This window comes from Balaenoptera acutorostrata, chromosome 3, assembly GCF_949987535.1.
Source record: "Balaenoptera acutorostrata chromosome 3, mBalAcu1.1, whole genome shotgun sequence".
NCBI lineage: Eukaryota > Metazoa > Chordata > Mammalia > Artiodactyla > Balaenopteridae > Balaenoptera > Balaenoptera acutorostrata.
The window spans coordinates 77,720,919-77,735,183 of record NC_080066.1 but is presented as its reverse complement, the minus strand read 5'-3'; the positions used below and the strand labels follow the sequence as shown (position 1 = coordinate 77,735,183).

Genomic DNA, 14,265 nt, shown 5'->3' with positions numbered 1-14,265 from the left:
TAACCCCCACTCCCAGAAAAAAAACCAAAAGGACTGAAATTCAGTTCTGCTGCCCTGTCATGGGATTTTCCATTGTTCCAAGGTTGTGAAAACCAAATGAGATAATAGATGCAAAAGCCAGCTACTAAAGGGTGAAGAGAACATTATGAGGATGATGCCAGGACCTGGCAGCTTATGTTCACAAAGAACATGTGAGTCTCCCTCGAGGTCAGCCAGTGGCCCAGTCTCAGCCTGGGGGGCGGCCTGGAACGGACCTGAATGAAGGGCCTGGAGGGCTGTGTCAGAAGTCCACTTAGGGCTTCCCTGGTGGCGCAGTGGTTAAGAATCCGCCTGCCAACGCAGGAGACACGGGTTCGAGCCCTGGTCTGGGAGGATCCCACATGCCGAGGAGCAACTAAGCCCGTGCACCACAACTACCGAGCCTGCGCTCTAGAGCCCGCGAGCCACAACTACTGAGCCCACGCGCCTAGAGCCCATGCTCAGCAACAAGAGAAGCCACTGCAATGAGAAGCCCAAGCACCACAACAAAGAGTAGCCCCCGCTCAGTGCAACTAGAGAAAGCCCGTGAGCAGCAACAAAGACTCAATGCAGCCAAAAATAAAAATAAATAAATTAAAAAAAAAAAAAAAAGTCCACTTAGGTGAGTGGATGCCACGCCCTGAGACAACTACACACCATTTAGAGGAACCTTCTCAGAAGGCTGTGGGCCAAAATTTTCTTTTTTCCCCATTTTTCCTTTAAAAATATCTTTAATCCCCATGGATGTCCAAGGTTGCTCTTCACTTTCTTCCATATCATTTCCAGTTTATTACTCTCCTTTCCAGCACAATAAAGCATCTTTTGAGTTAATTGATGAGAGACAAAGAAAGAAAAACTTGTCTCTAAGGCCTTGTTTATCTTCCCCCCAAAAATAACACATACATACATAATACACAGATAGATATTACATCCCTGTACACATACACTCACTCTCACATCTTCCAACAGGCTGATAACAAGCCTTAAGTGTCTCCTCCTCCGACATCCAATCCTACTGGTTCTACCTCAGACCTGTTCCTCCACTCTGCCCGCTCCTGTCTATTCTCACAGCCACAACTTACTCGAGGTCTCACGATTTCTCACCTGCAAGAGCACCCGAACTGCTCTTTTCGGTCAGTTCCCCACCTGCTGCTGCTTGGTCCTGTGTACCCACCCTGCATGATTACTTAAGTGAGCTACTGGTATTACTGGAGATGGCGGCAGTTTCCTAACCCTCCCCGAGAGCACATTACACAGGTGAGTTAACTAGTGGGCCCGTTACAGCAGCAAGCCCACTGCTTCCTCGAGCCCTAAAGCAATAAGGTGTAGCAAATAAGTGTCTGCTGTGGGTTGAACTGTGTCCCCCTCCAAAAACAGGGTATGTTAAAGTCTTAACCCCCAGTACTTGTAATGTGACCTGACTTGGAAAAAGGGTTTTTGTAGATGTAATCAAGTTAAAAGGAGGTCACTAGGTGGGACTTAATCCAGTATGACTGATGTCCTTATGAGAAGAGGAGAAGAGACAGAGACACAGCGAGAAGGCCATGTGACGACAAAGGCAGAGATTGGAGTGAGGGAACAGATCCTCCCCTAGAGCCTTCAGGGAGAGCATGATCTGACCAAATTTGGATTCTAGCCTCCGAAAGTGGGAGAGGAAGCTTCTGTTGTCTTAGGCCACCCAGTTTTTGATAAGCTGTTACAGCAGCCCTAGGAAACTAAAAGAGTATCTAAAGAAAGGTGGGAAGAGTTGACCATCAAGAAAGAAGCCTTCAAATCAAAACAACTCTACTTCACATGTTTGCCTCTGCTAGTTTCTTACCTTCTCCATAAGAAGCCAGGGGCCTCCGCATTATGGTTCCAAAGAACAAACCTGATTACCTCATTCCCTTTTTTAAAAAAAAAAAAAAACCTCCATTTTCTATAGCACAAACTCCAAGCCCCTAATAGCCATGTAAAGCCTTCAGTATCTGGTCCCAACCCATTTCTCCAGCACATCACCATCATTCCCTCCTCTCGATGTTTCTCCTTGCACGCTGACCTCCAGCCATCACACTGCCCTGGAGCCCAGGGACTGACTCTCACGCACAGTTGACAACAGGCACGGCGATGACAACCATCTTGGGTGTCCACCAGCCGGAACCAGCCCATAACGTCCTTTCTCTCAAGACCGAAGTCCAGGCAGTACTGAATCAGGCAGAAGGATCTGTGGCTTTGAGGACAGAAGTCACAGGGGTTACCATATCAGAAGCAAAACTTGGTGGGTTTATCAGGCAGTATCAGTTGGTTCACCAATCAGTAAGTTACTGAGTCATCTACAATGTGCTTAGCCCTGTGCAAGGTGTAGGGACACAAAGAAGAGTATATGAGGCATAGTCCCGTTCACTCATCAAATGTGTTTAGTCTCGATGGGGAAAGGACTAACGTGCAACATGCTCATGATGCAGGCAGCAGAGTCAATTCTATGGCTTATTCCAAAAACTGGAAGAGTTCAGAGAAGGGAAGTGACAAGTGTGAAGTGCAGTAGTCAGGAAAGAGTAGGTGGAGGAATGGGAACTTAGGCTGGGCCTGGCAGATGCAGAGGATTTGGTTGGCCAATCGGAGGAGGGGGGCTTTCCAGGGACAACACAAATAAGGCCCAGAAGCAGAAGAAGCAAGTCATCACTACTGCTAGGGACACCTAGTGCTCAAAGCACCATTCTTTTTTTTTTTTTTTTTTAAAGATACATTTTACCTGTGGAATTATTAATTGTTCTGTAGGATGCTACTGTGATGCTTTTACTTTTTTTTATTTATGTATTTTTTTGGCCATACTGCGAGGCTTGTGGGATCTTAGTTCCCTAACCAGGGATCGAACCCAGGCCCTCGGCAGTGAAAGGGCCAAGTCCTAACCACTGGACCACCAAGGAATTCCCCAAAGCACCATTTTTCCCCCCACTGGTTGTTAAATAACCCTTTATTATTTTTCTTTGCAGTTCTTAACTAGCTGGGCATTCCACTGCACCACTGTTGATGTCATCTATGATGTCGTGAGGGTGGCGGCCATGGACACTGCAGCACACAGACTGGGTGGTACAGGATCTCTTTAATGGTTCCAGAGAGTTCTCTAGCTAAAGATCGATGCTGCATCTGTCAGGCAATGTGGATAATCTCATCAAAAGTGATGTTTCCACTGTGTTTAACGTTTTTCTGCTTCTTTTCGTCTCTTGGCGGTTCCTTGAGGGCTTTGATGATCAGGGCAGAGGCAGAAGTTACCACCTCAATCTGGGCCTGTCTGTTCTGAATGGTCAGTTTCACTGTAACCCTCATACCCTTCCAATCACCAGTTGCCTTGGCGATGTCATCACCAACAGACCCAGGGGGCCGATCTTGGGGGCCAGGGCAGACGTGGCACCAACTTCCCCACCAGTGCACCTCAGCTACATGACTTGCATCTCGTTGGGGTCGAACTTAGGTGGCACGGTAGAGGAAGCAGGTGTCGGATGAACCCAGATTCGGGACGACCAAAGAACGTCAAAGCACCATTCTTGATTAGTTTAGTTCACAGAAGGAGCCTCCAGACAGCAACATCAGCAACACCTGGAAACTTATTAGAAATCAAAGTCCTGCCCCCACCCCAGACCTACTGAATGAGATGCTCTGGGGGTGAGAGTGGGGCCAGCAATTGGTGTTTTTATGAACTCTCCAAGTGGTGCTGACGCAGGCTAAAGTTTTTGAGAGCCACTGCTCTAAGGAGAAGACATGTTACAAATAAGCTTGTAATATCTACTCCTACAGAAGAAACTTTCAAATCATCTCTAACTGGAATTCATTTCGTTCTTGATATAAGCTACATGATGGTCCAGCAACATGTACCCAGCACCGAGGCAGAGACAGTGTGTGCACACGTGAGTGTGTGTGTATACACAGACCAAATCAGTTGTCTGTCGGGAAGTTACTGTTAATATAACATCTGAGAAAGATCTAAAAAAATTAATTATTTAAGGAAGCAACACAGGACTGATGTGACAGTCCTATGGGACAGGAAATTTTATATACTGAAGATAAAGAAAGTGATGTGACCGTGGTTACTCAGGACCCAGAAATAATAATAGGAATATACTAGACACAACTGCTTCCCTTGTCATCCCACCATCCTTCTGTGATCATCTGGTGATCAGTCCTCTTATTTCCATACACTGGAGATGAGATCTGCACACTCTTTTGTGTTTTAACCTTCTGTACTTGAGGGCCGCTGTCAATTCCCTATTTTCACCACTCCTGCCAAATGGAGGTTGGGTTTGTTTTGATTTGTGTTGGGTCTACAGCTCCTCGTTAAGTAAACTAGGACTCTGTGTCTGGGCAATGAATTCAAGAAGAGAAAAATAGAAGGAATCAAAGTGAATTGTAGGGAGGGAAGGAGGGGGAAGTTCCCTGGAAGTCTAAAAGTAGGAAGCAAGGATGGTATTTTTGGCTTGGAACTTTCTGTACCACATGAAATTATGAGAATGACTTAATTGTTCCTGTGCATGTGAAACCGGAGAGACCATAATGGCTGGGTTACACCCAGACGGACTGGAGCAGGACTTAGACAGGGTGGCCTCCTGCCAACAAAACCTGCTCTGCAGACATGAGTGACTGAATCGTTCATGTTTTCAGGGTTGGGCTGTCTGCTGACCGCTGGCTTTGCTCTTCTCCCTCAATCTTCCTCGAGTAGACAGGGTGCTGTGTTACAGAGGACTGCTATTTCAGGGGTAACCGGAGGGGCACTGGGCTCCAGAAAGCCTGGGTTCTATCTAGTGGCCTTGTGCACTGAAGCAACTACATTTACTTCTCTCTGTTTCCTCATCTGCTGAATTAGAAGGGCAAACTATGTGCCTTGGCTATTTCATAGAACGCTAGAGGAGAGAATAAAATGAGGGAATAGGTACAAAGAACATCCTTTGGAAAGTTAAGATTGTTATGCTATTGAGAGTTACTCCTGGACTCTCTCTTGTTTTCACATAGCATCTTTTGCAACCCTCTTCTTACGATGGACACCTGTTGGGTTGCCTGTCCCGCTCCCTTTCTGCAGGAGGTGGCAGTCATGATGGTCAATGCCACCTTGCCACCTGACCACAGGAAGAGACCCCTGAGCCAAGTGAGACCAATCAGATCCTCATGCCCAGAAATTGATAACAGAGACGCTTAGAGATGGAGCTGCCATTGGCTCAGGCTCATGACACAAACCCAGTAGTTCTCATGAGGCCATTTTACTCCCCAGCGGGCACTGGGCAACCTCTGGATTCGTTTTTGGTTGTCACACGGAGGAGGGGGCACTATTGGCACGTAGTGGATGCAGCCCGGGGATGCTGCTAAACATTCCCCAAGACTCAGGAGAGCCCCTCACAACAAAGAACTACCTGGTCCAAAATGTCAGCAGTATCAAGGACGAGAAACCCTGCACCAGAGGGGTGACTGCAAGGCAAATGCCTACAGGGTCCAGGCAGATAATGAAGGGCTGATGCAGGCAGTGGAGAAGCTGAGCTGACTGGAGGGTCTGGAGAAGAGGGCAGCCCCTATGCCACTCCAGCCAAATGTCACCCCAGGAGATGAGGACTCAAGGTTGCCGGATCCGATTTACCTAGTGAAGCTGGAAATTCAGATCTTCACAGGAAATCTGATTTTTAAACTCTGGCGCAATTTTTTTTTTTTTTTTTTTTTAATGTATGGGCCAAATAAACACATCTTCAGGTCCCATGGAGGCTAGGGGGTCAGCAGTTTGTAACCTCTGACCTGAAGGAAGATCCGAAGTCTCCCTCGCAACTCCGTGAAGCTATATAGCTCCTCCCCTTACTTCCTTGGATGTTGTAAGGAAGCCCAGGATGTTACGTGTGTCCCCCCAAAGCTTTAACTAGTACACACCCCCGCACCTCTCTCTCCCTCCCTCACTTCTGCTACATTTCTGACCTGATGTACCACTTCCACCCAGAGAAGAATTTGCATCTCTCAGGGTTGAAAGGAACCTTAGAAAAAAATCCAGTCCTGACCTGCCAAGAAAAACATTTGGCTAATTACTTAACCTCTCCATGCCTCAGTTTCCTCATCTGTCAAATGCAGATGATAAGGAAACTTCACTGGCTGTTAGGAAGATTGAATGACTTCATACATCACCTCAACCTCCTTGAATCCTTTGCCTCTGGAAATAATGCTCCAATGCTACTGCTGCTGTTAATAAAAAATAATAAGGGCTTCCCTGGTGGCGCAGTGGTGGAGAGTCTGCCTGCCAATGCAGGGGACACGGGTTCGAGCCCTGGTCCGGGAAGATCCCACATGCCGCAGAGCAGCTGGGCCCGTGAGCCACAATTACTGAGCCTGCGCGCCTGGAGCCTGTGCTCCGCAACAAGAGAGGCCGCGACGGTGAGAGGCCCACGCACTGCGATGAAGAGTGGCCCCCGCTTGCCGCAACTAGAGAAAGCCCTCGCACAGAAACGAAGACCCAACACAGCCATAAATAATAAATAAATAAATTTAAAAAAAATAAAAATAATAAAACTAGCACACCTTAAGTCAAGATTACATTTGTCTGAGGCTTAGCATAAAAACTCACACAGGGTGGAACTTGAGCATGAAATCAGACTTCCCCAGGACAAATAAGCCATGTCTCATCAGTTACTGAGACATTTTTGGAACACTGTGTGGGCCCTAAAGAATATTTTGTATGTTGATGCATGGAGGACCAACAAGTCTTAGGGTGATTTGGCTTATGGTGATTCTGAGAAGGGGCAAGAACAGCATGAGGGAAAGTGAGCAAAGAGAGGGCAGCAACCTAACTAACCTGCACTTGCAAAAAAAGGAAAAACAAAAGTATACAACAAATTCTTGGGCTACAGTGCAACAACCTCTCACTATCTTAAGAATTTAGTGAATGCAGGTTTATGGCAAATCTAACCTGTCACAGGGCTGCGGCATTCTTTGTAGCAGTCAAGTCACTGTGGCCTGAATTCTTTCCAAGGCTACTTGACCCTCATAAAAATCCCTGACAGTCGAGTGGGTACCATTTTTTCCCAATGCCTTTGAAAAGCTTCCTTGACAGCACCCATTACAAAGAGAACAGGGTCTGCTCTCCAGACTGGAGGCCAAAATGTTAATTAACTTATACCTGAGTCTGCCCCCCCCCAAAAAAAGTGTGGGTAGTACTCTCTCTTTCCAGCAGTATTAGAGAAAGAAAGAAATGGAATGGAAGTGAATAAGCTCCAGAAAGAATTCTGATATTAAGACCAAATGATTACATATGCTTTTTCACATTTGTCCTTCCTACTTTATTTCTGATCACTTTCTACCAAATAAACTGGTCTTTCAATGACAAAGTTCATTTCATCACGTGGAGATTGGATACTGGTTCTATTGCCTTCCACTGCACGTTTCACAAAGGATTTATGTGAGTTTTTCTGGGTTCATTATTTCTATGAAAGCACTGTGCTATGTAAGGAAGGTATCATACAAAGCAAATAATGCACATTAAAAATTGAAACTACACTAGGAAAATAAATCTGGATTCAGTTCAAGTACTTGTGAAAGTTGATATTATTAAGAGATCACTCATATATGCTAATAACTAGCTTCCCATGACTTTGTCAATAGCAAAGCCCCCCAGATAACCTCAGTAGCCCAAGAGTATTCTACAGTATTGAGCTGAGTTCTTGCTAGGAGTGGTTTCCTCCATAGGCAGAGAAGAAAGTGCATCTGATATCTGCAATTTGGAAACGTCAAAAGGGGCGTTATACTTTCCAATCTTGCTCACCGTCCGTCTATTCAATAAACATTTATTGAGTACCTATTATGTGCCAGACACTTTGCTATGAGTTGGGAGATGGAGATGAACAAGACAGGTACTTTTCTCATCCTCTTGGGACTTGCAGTCCAATGAGGCATAAAGACAGACTAACAAGCAATTCTAAGAGTTTGATAAGAGTCATGTATGGTAAGACATATTCTTCTCATCCTCCTCCCTAAAGAAACCTGGAAGGAGGGGGATGAGAGAATTTAATCTGATATGAGTCATGTACACAGTCCAGATGCTTGGGGCGAACCCTAAACTCGCCATCTCCAGGGTAAACCAACAGAGGAAATAATTTGTGAAGACAGCAGCAACACAGACCTTCCAGAGAAGGGGAGACAGAAGTGAGGCACAGCTTTGGGAAAACAAATTGTCTGGCTTGTGAGGAGCCTAGAAGTACAAAAGAAGAGTCATGAGAGAAGTGCCAGGAAAGAAAGCGGGTGGGACATCAGGGAGGGTCTGGGACAACTGGCGTCAGGGACCTTTCCAAGTCCTGTACGTGGGTAACTAATTCAATCTTTATGATAACCCTATGAGGTAGGTAACATTAGCATCACTCCCATTCTACAAATGAAGAAACTCGGAGGCAGAGGTTGCGAAATTTGCCCAAGGTTGTTAGTAAGTCCTGGAGCCATGATTCAAGCACACCCAGCCTGGCCCGGGAACCTCTGTTCCATGTTCCATGTGTGCTGAAGACTTTAGACATGCCTTAGTAGGAAATGGGAAGTCACAGAGGGTTCTTAAGCAAGGTACTATGCAATTAAAGCATTGATTCAGGAATTCATGTAGTCACTGAACATGGAATGAACTGGAGGGGTGAGGGAGGGTAACTGGCATTTAATGAATGCCTCAGGTGTACCCAGACCTCCTCAGACTTATAATATTATCGAATTACCCAACAATCACCCTGGAAGAGACAGATTCCCATTTCACTGGCACTGGACCTAAGTCTCAAAATGCCCATTCACTCCTATAGTGGTGGAATCAGATTTTGAACTCAAGTGAAGCTACCACGAAAGTCCCTGCTGTTACAACCACACTGTCCTACAAAGCTGAGGCAAGGAAACCAGGTGGTAGATTTTTATAATTGTCAAAATGAGTGGTCGTGAGAATTAGAGGAAGGGGTGGGTAGAAGACTTCATAACTAATTAGACACTGAAATCAAGGGAAAGACTGAAGAAAAAAAAAAAAAGGAAATGACATCAGTATTTCGGGATTCTGAGACTGGAACACTTGGGGTGCCATTCACAGAAATGAAGGAATTAAAAGTATTAAGATGTTTTTGCTTTACTCCAGTTTGGGAGGTAGGGGATAGAAGAAGGAGCTGACCAGAATAGTGACTAAGAATACTAACACTGGGCTTCCCTGGTGGCGCAGTGGTTAAGAATCCACCTGCCAATGCAGGGGACACGGGTTCGAGCCCTGGTCCAGGAAGATCCCACATGCCGCGGAGCAACTAGACCCGTGAGCCACAACTACTGAGCCTGCACGTCTGGAGCCTGTGCTGCGCAACAAGAGAGGCCGCGATAGTCAGAGGCCCGCGCGCCGCGATGAAGAGTGGCCCCCACTTGCCGCAACTGGAGAAAGCCCTCGCACAGAAACGAAGACCCAACACAGCCAAAAATAAATAAATAAATAAAATTAAAAAAAAAAAAAAAAAAGGCTTAAAAAAAAAAAAAAAAGAATACTAACACTTATTGAGCACTTAGTATTTACCAGGCACTGTACAATGGGGGTTACACGCACCAACTAATTTCTCACAAAACTCTGAGATAAAGTGTTGTGAGAAGTAAATCAGTTTATCATCCCTATTTTTTTTTTTCATCCCTATTTTAAAGACAAGAAAAATTAGCAAGTTACCCAAGATCACGCAGTAAACTGTAGGTGTCCTTAATGCCAGCTTTATAGCTTAAGAAACTGTCACAGTGAAGCTGTATTTTTTTAAATCTTTTTAAAAAATTATTTATTTATTTATTCTGGCTGCGCTGGGTCTTAGTTGCGGCACACGGGATCTTCGCTGGGGCATGTGGGCTCTCAGTTGCAGCATGTGGGCTCTCAGTTGCGGCATGCGTGCGGGATCTAGTTCCCCGATCAGGGATCGAACCCAGGCCCCCTGCATTGGGAGTGTGGTGTGTTACTCACTGGACCACCAGGGTAGTCCCAGTGAAGCTGTATCGATACGTACAAATGGTTTTGACAATTGTGACCTTACGAGCTATTTTTTAGTTTTGAAAAGTGAAATTAAAAGAAAAAAGAAACCCACAGTACTTTTAGACATAAAAGCCCAAGCTTTTTGTGGTTAAACAATCCAGACCATTTGAGAGAACAGTCAAATGTTTTTCAAGTTCAAAGTGCTTACCTAGCATGGTTTATAAGGAAGCCAAGAGAGCCGGTGATGGGCTGAAACTGTCCCGCTTACCTGGCTATTTTAACAACCTAAGTAGCTCTGTCAGAGCGAAAGTGAAATCTAATAGAGTCCTGACCCAGATTTTATTGATTCTAAGAAGCACATTGGTGGGGAGGGGGAGCGGGGGAAGCACGATGTTTTGTTTTTGCATTTTAACACTGCTGAAATCAGACTGTATCTTACAACTGATGACATGTCTCTTTTTAGTTAACAGCATTTTTCTGTCCTAAATATACATTTTAAATGGTGCGCCTTAAAAATCAATGGCAACAGGGACTTCCCTGGTGGCGCAGTGGTTAAGAATCCACCTGCCAATGCAGGAGACAAGGGTTCGAGCCCTGGTCCGGGAAGATCCCACATGCCACAGAGCAACTAAGCCCGTGCGCCACAACTACTGAGCCTGTGCTCTAGATGCCGTGAGCCACAACTACTGAAGCCCGCGTGCCAAGAGCCCGTGCTCCGCAACAAGAGAAGCCACCGCAATGAGAAGCCCACGCGCCACAACGAAGAGTAGCCCCTGCTCACCGCAGCTAGAGAAAGCTCGCGTGCAGCAACGAAGACCCAACGCAGCTAAAAATTAAATAAATAAAAAGTTGTTTAAAAAAAAAAGAAAAAATATCAATGGCAACAGAAAATGGAAATAAGTTTGACAGACAATAAACATCAGTTTCTTAAAAAAATAAACAGATGGAGACTTAGTTTTGATGAAATGTGGTCACTTCTGAACATGATACATAAAGAAACAGTTTCAATATGAGAATTAAAATTCCTACTCAAGAATTAAGGGTGATACGGAGCAGGGCTGTGTGCACTGCCATCAGCACTGGTGGGGGCTGTGGGCCCAAGGGGGTAGGGGGCCTCAAGGTTACGGGAAAGTAGCAGACTTGGGATCTGGCTGGCTCACAAGAGCATCTGGGGGTTGTCACCTTCTATTATTACTAAAGTTTTCAGGGCTCTGCTGTTCCGAGTTCGGAGCTACAAAGAGCCTTCTGTGTGCCCACGGAGACTTCTCTGACCCCAGGAGCCCCTCCTTGCTGCCTGGAGACAGAGGAAGCTTCCAAGAGCAGGATGAAAACAGAATCCTAGAGACATCTGAGGTTCAAGACCTAAAGGGGAGGGGGAGGGAATCTCCCCTTGTCTCACCTGTACATTTGAATGAAGTGGGGCATCCTTCCACGTGGCCTCGGTCCTAGAGGGCAGGACCCACTTTGGCCACAAATTATAAACAGAAGAAGGCTTAGATGGGAGAAGGTGAGGTAACTAGATTTTCTGAGGTCAAAGAACATGGCACAAAGTCAGACAAGTACGTATATCTATGGGGACAATGAGGCAGAGTACATGACATCGAACTATTAGAAAACCCAGTCTTTACTAAGCAGTGGCCCTAGTCTGTGGACACATAATAGGTAAGTGTTGGTCAAATCAGTTAAATCCTGAGTCGTGTAAGAGAGAATAGTTTGTTTTAGAAAATCAGGCTGTCTCGTTTTGGGAATTGGGCAGATTTGGGGGAGCGGTCAGGAGAGTTGGAGAATCTGGGTTGGTTCAAGGTAAGAAAAGGGGAGGAAGGAGCATCTCAGAGATGCTGACACACAGAGCTCCCCAAGTTCAAGGTGAATGTTCTCCTCCCTGAAGCCCAGGTAGGAGAGAGCTGTGTCCCGTCTGTTTATTCCTATCTAAGCACCTCACACAGAAAGCAACACAGAGCAGAGCCTCAGAATTACTGGTTGAATGAATGCCCAAGTGCTGCACCTACTTCGGTCAGACTGTTGAGTAAACTTTAGGAGTAAGGAGTCTTATGTCTTAAAGATGTTAAAAGACTCCTAAGGGCCTTACTTCTGTCAGGGAGTACAGAAGGCCTTGAGGAGAATCTCAACTGCAAGTTACAAATTTAAATAATAGTTGAATTTGTTTTTATTTTTAGCATTCTAAGGCTTTTTGCAAAGATATGACTCTAGCCTGGGGAACTATCTTCCCTTCAGCAGGGTTTCACAATCTAAACTAATTCAATTTTTCTTTTCTACTAGGGGGGAAAAAAAAAAAAAAACTCCAAATTACATAACCAGGGATTTTGTGGAAATGATCAAAGCTTGACAGAAGGCCTTAAATTCCTGTAGTGAGTACCAGTCAGCAGGGTGTGAGATCAGCTGACCAGCACATAGCTCCGAGATAAATTGTTAGTGGAGATGATTTACCATTTCAACTCAGGATTTCCTAGAGTATGACAGTGTGATCTAATAATACATCCTGTAGAAAATAAGAACTGGGATCTCCCTGGCAGTCCAGTGGTTAAGACTCTGCACTTCCAATGCAGGGGGCGCGGGTTCGAACCCTGGTCAGGGAACTAAGATCCCACATGCCATGTGGCACAGGCAAAAAAAAAAAAAAACAAACTAAAATGTACATGTCCAATCACTCTGTAAGCTTTTTAAAATGAAAGCATATGAATAGTCATTTTTTAAAGTAATCTAGCATTTCTTCCTTATTTTTTGGTAAATTAATTCAGTTAGTTAAAATTAAACAAGTATTTGCTTCTTAAACAGATCAAGGCTGGGAAAAAGCTGCTAAGTGTGGAAGCTTGGTGTCTGTTTTCACTGCACCTGTCGTGACCCTATATTAGCTTAGGAAGGTCTTTGGGCTCTCAGTATCTGGCCTTGATCTTCTCGTCTGTCAAATGGGGGACATGGATTGACCCTCACAGCCCTTTCCAGCTCTGACCTGTGTGACCAGGGCTGTCCAGCGAATCAGAATGTGGAGGCATCAAGAATCTTCTCAAAGCACAACAATTAGAACTTTCAAAGTAATGGGAAGAAAAGAGTCATCACACATTCTAAATGGTTTTGGATACTTTAAAGACCAAACTCTAATCAAACTCAAAGGTTTGGTTCCTCTTCTACTGGGTACATTTTTTCATTATCAAGTGCTTATATGGAAAAAAGAAAAACCCAGACAGCTATGTATTTCTCTCAATACACAAATAATTCTCACTTCCTCTGGAAAATTGCACAGTAGAATTAGTTGGGTGGTCAGCCTGAACCCACCTTCCAATTTAAAATCACAAGATGTTTTTCAATGTCACATCAACTGATGATATCTGTTGGTTTTTAAATAATACTCGGAGTCTGACTCCTACACAATGGATTTACATTTTTATGGTTTTATCTTTCTGGTTTTGTCTATGGACCTTGCTTTTGTGTTAAAATATGCACTGCTGGGAATTCCCTGGTAGTCCAGTGGTTAGGACTCGGCACTTTCACTGCCGAGGACTTGGCTTCAATCCCTGGTCAGGGAGCTAAGATCCTGCAAGCCACATGGCGTGGCCAAGAAAAAAACAAACAAAAAAACTGATCAATAATAATAAAAATATGCATTGCTACTTGCAATCTTTATAGCTATGCTTTAATTAAAGATGTGATCGCTACATAAATTCCTCCCTTCGTCAATATAGTAGAAAGGACACTGGAAAATGACTCAAAAGCATCCAGTTCAGAGTCCAACTCTTACTGGTTGAGTGGCCCAGATCCCATCCACCACCCAGAGAAGTAAAAACGGTTTGTAAAACAGCAAGTCAGGGAACTCCTCAGGGGACAAAGAGTAGGAAGGTCATCAGCACCAGGATTCAGCAATCATCTACACACACCCTTAGGAACTGGAACTTGGGTGGAGCTTACTGCATGGAGTCTCAGGAGGAGAAGGAACTACCATGGCCATGATGGTATCGTCTCCTTTTTCGGGGGAAGCTATTTTCCCACTTGAGTCTTATCACGGAGCACACAGCTCTAAGCAGGAATCCCCAGTCTGGTCCTACACCTTGTAGGGGACAAGGCTCTGCCACTTGTCCCCTCGCACCCAATACAAGTGCAGTCCCAGGTCACCGCTCGGCAATGCTAAACTCAATGCCTGTTTACCTATGCCATTTTGTACATTTTTTTAAGGAAAGCTAGTCTAAATTCTACTTTATATATTGGCGCATTGTAAGCATTATACAAATACTTGCATTTATCTACCTTAAAAACAGTACAGGGCTTCCCTGGTGGCGCAGTGGTTA

At 44.9% G+C, this 14,265-nt stretch overlaps 1 protein-coding gene and 1 pseudogene across 1 annotated transcript in view; both read right to left on the bottom strand.

Moving 5' to 3' along the window:
* Positions 1 to 14,265, bottom strand: part of MYO1E (myosin IE) — a 203,884-nt gene that overhangs the window by 149,106 nt on the left and 40,513 nt on the right. The gene's annotated exons all lie outside the window — the stretch shown is intronic.
* Positions 2,965 to 3,464, bottom strand: LOC102999396 (60S ribosomal protein L12-like; annotated as a pseudogene).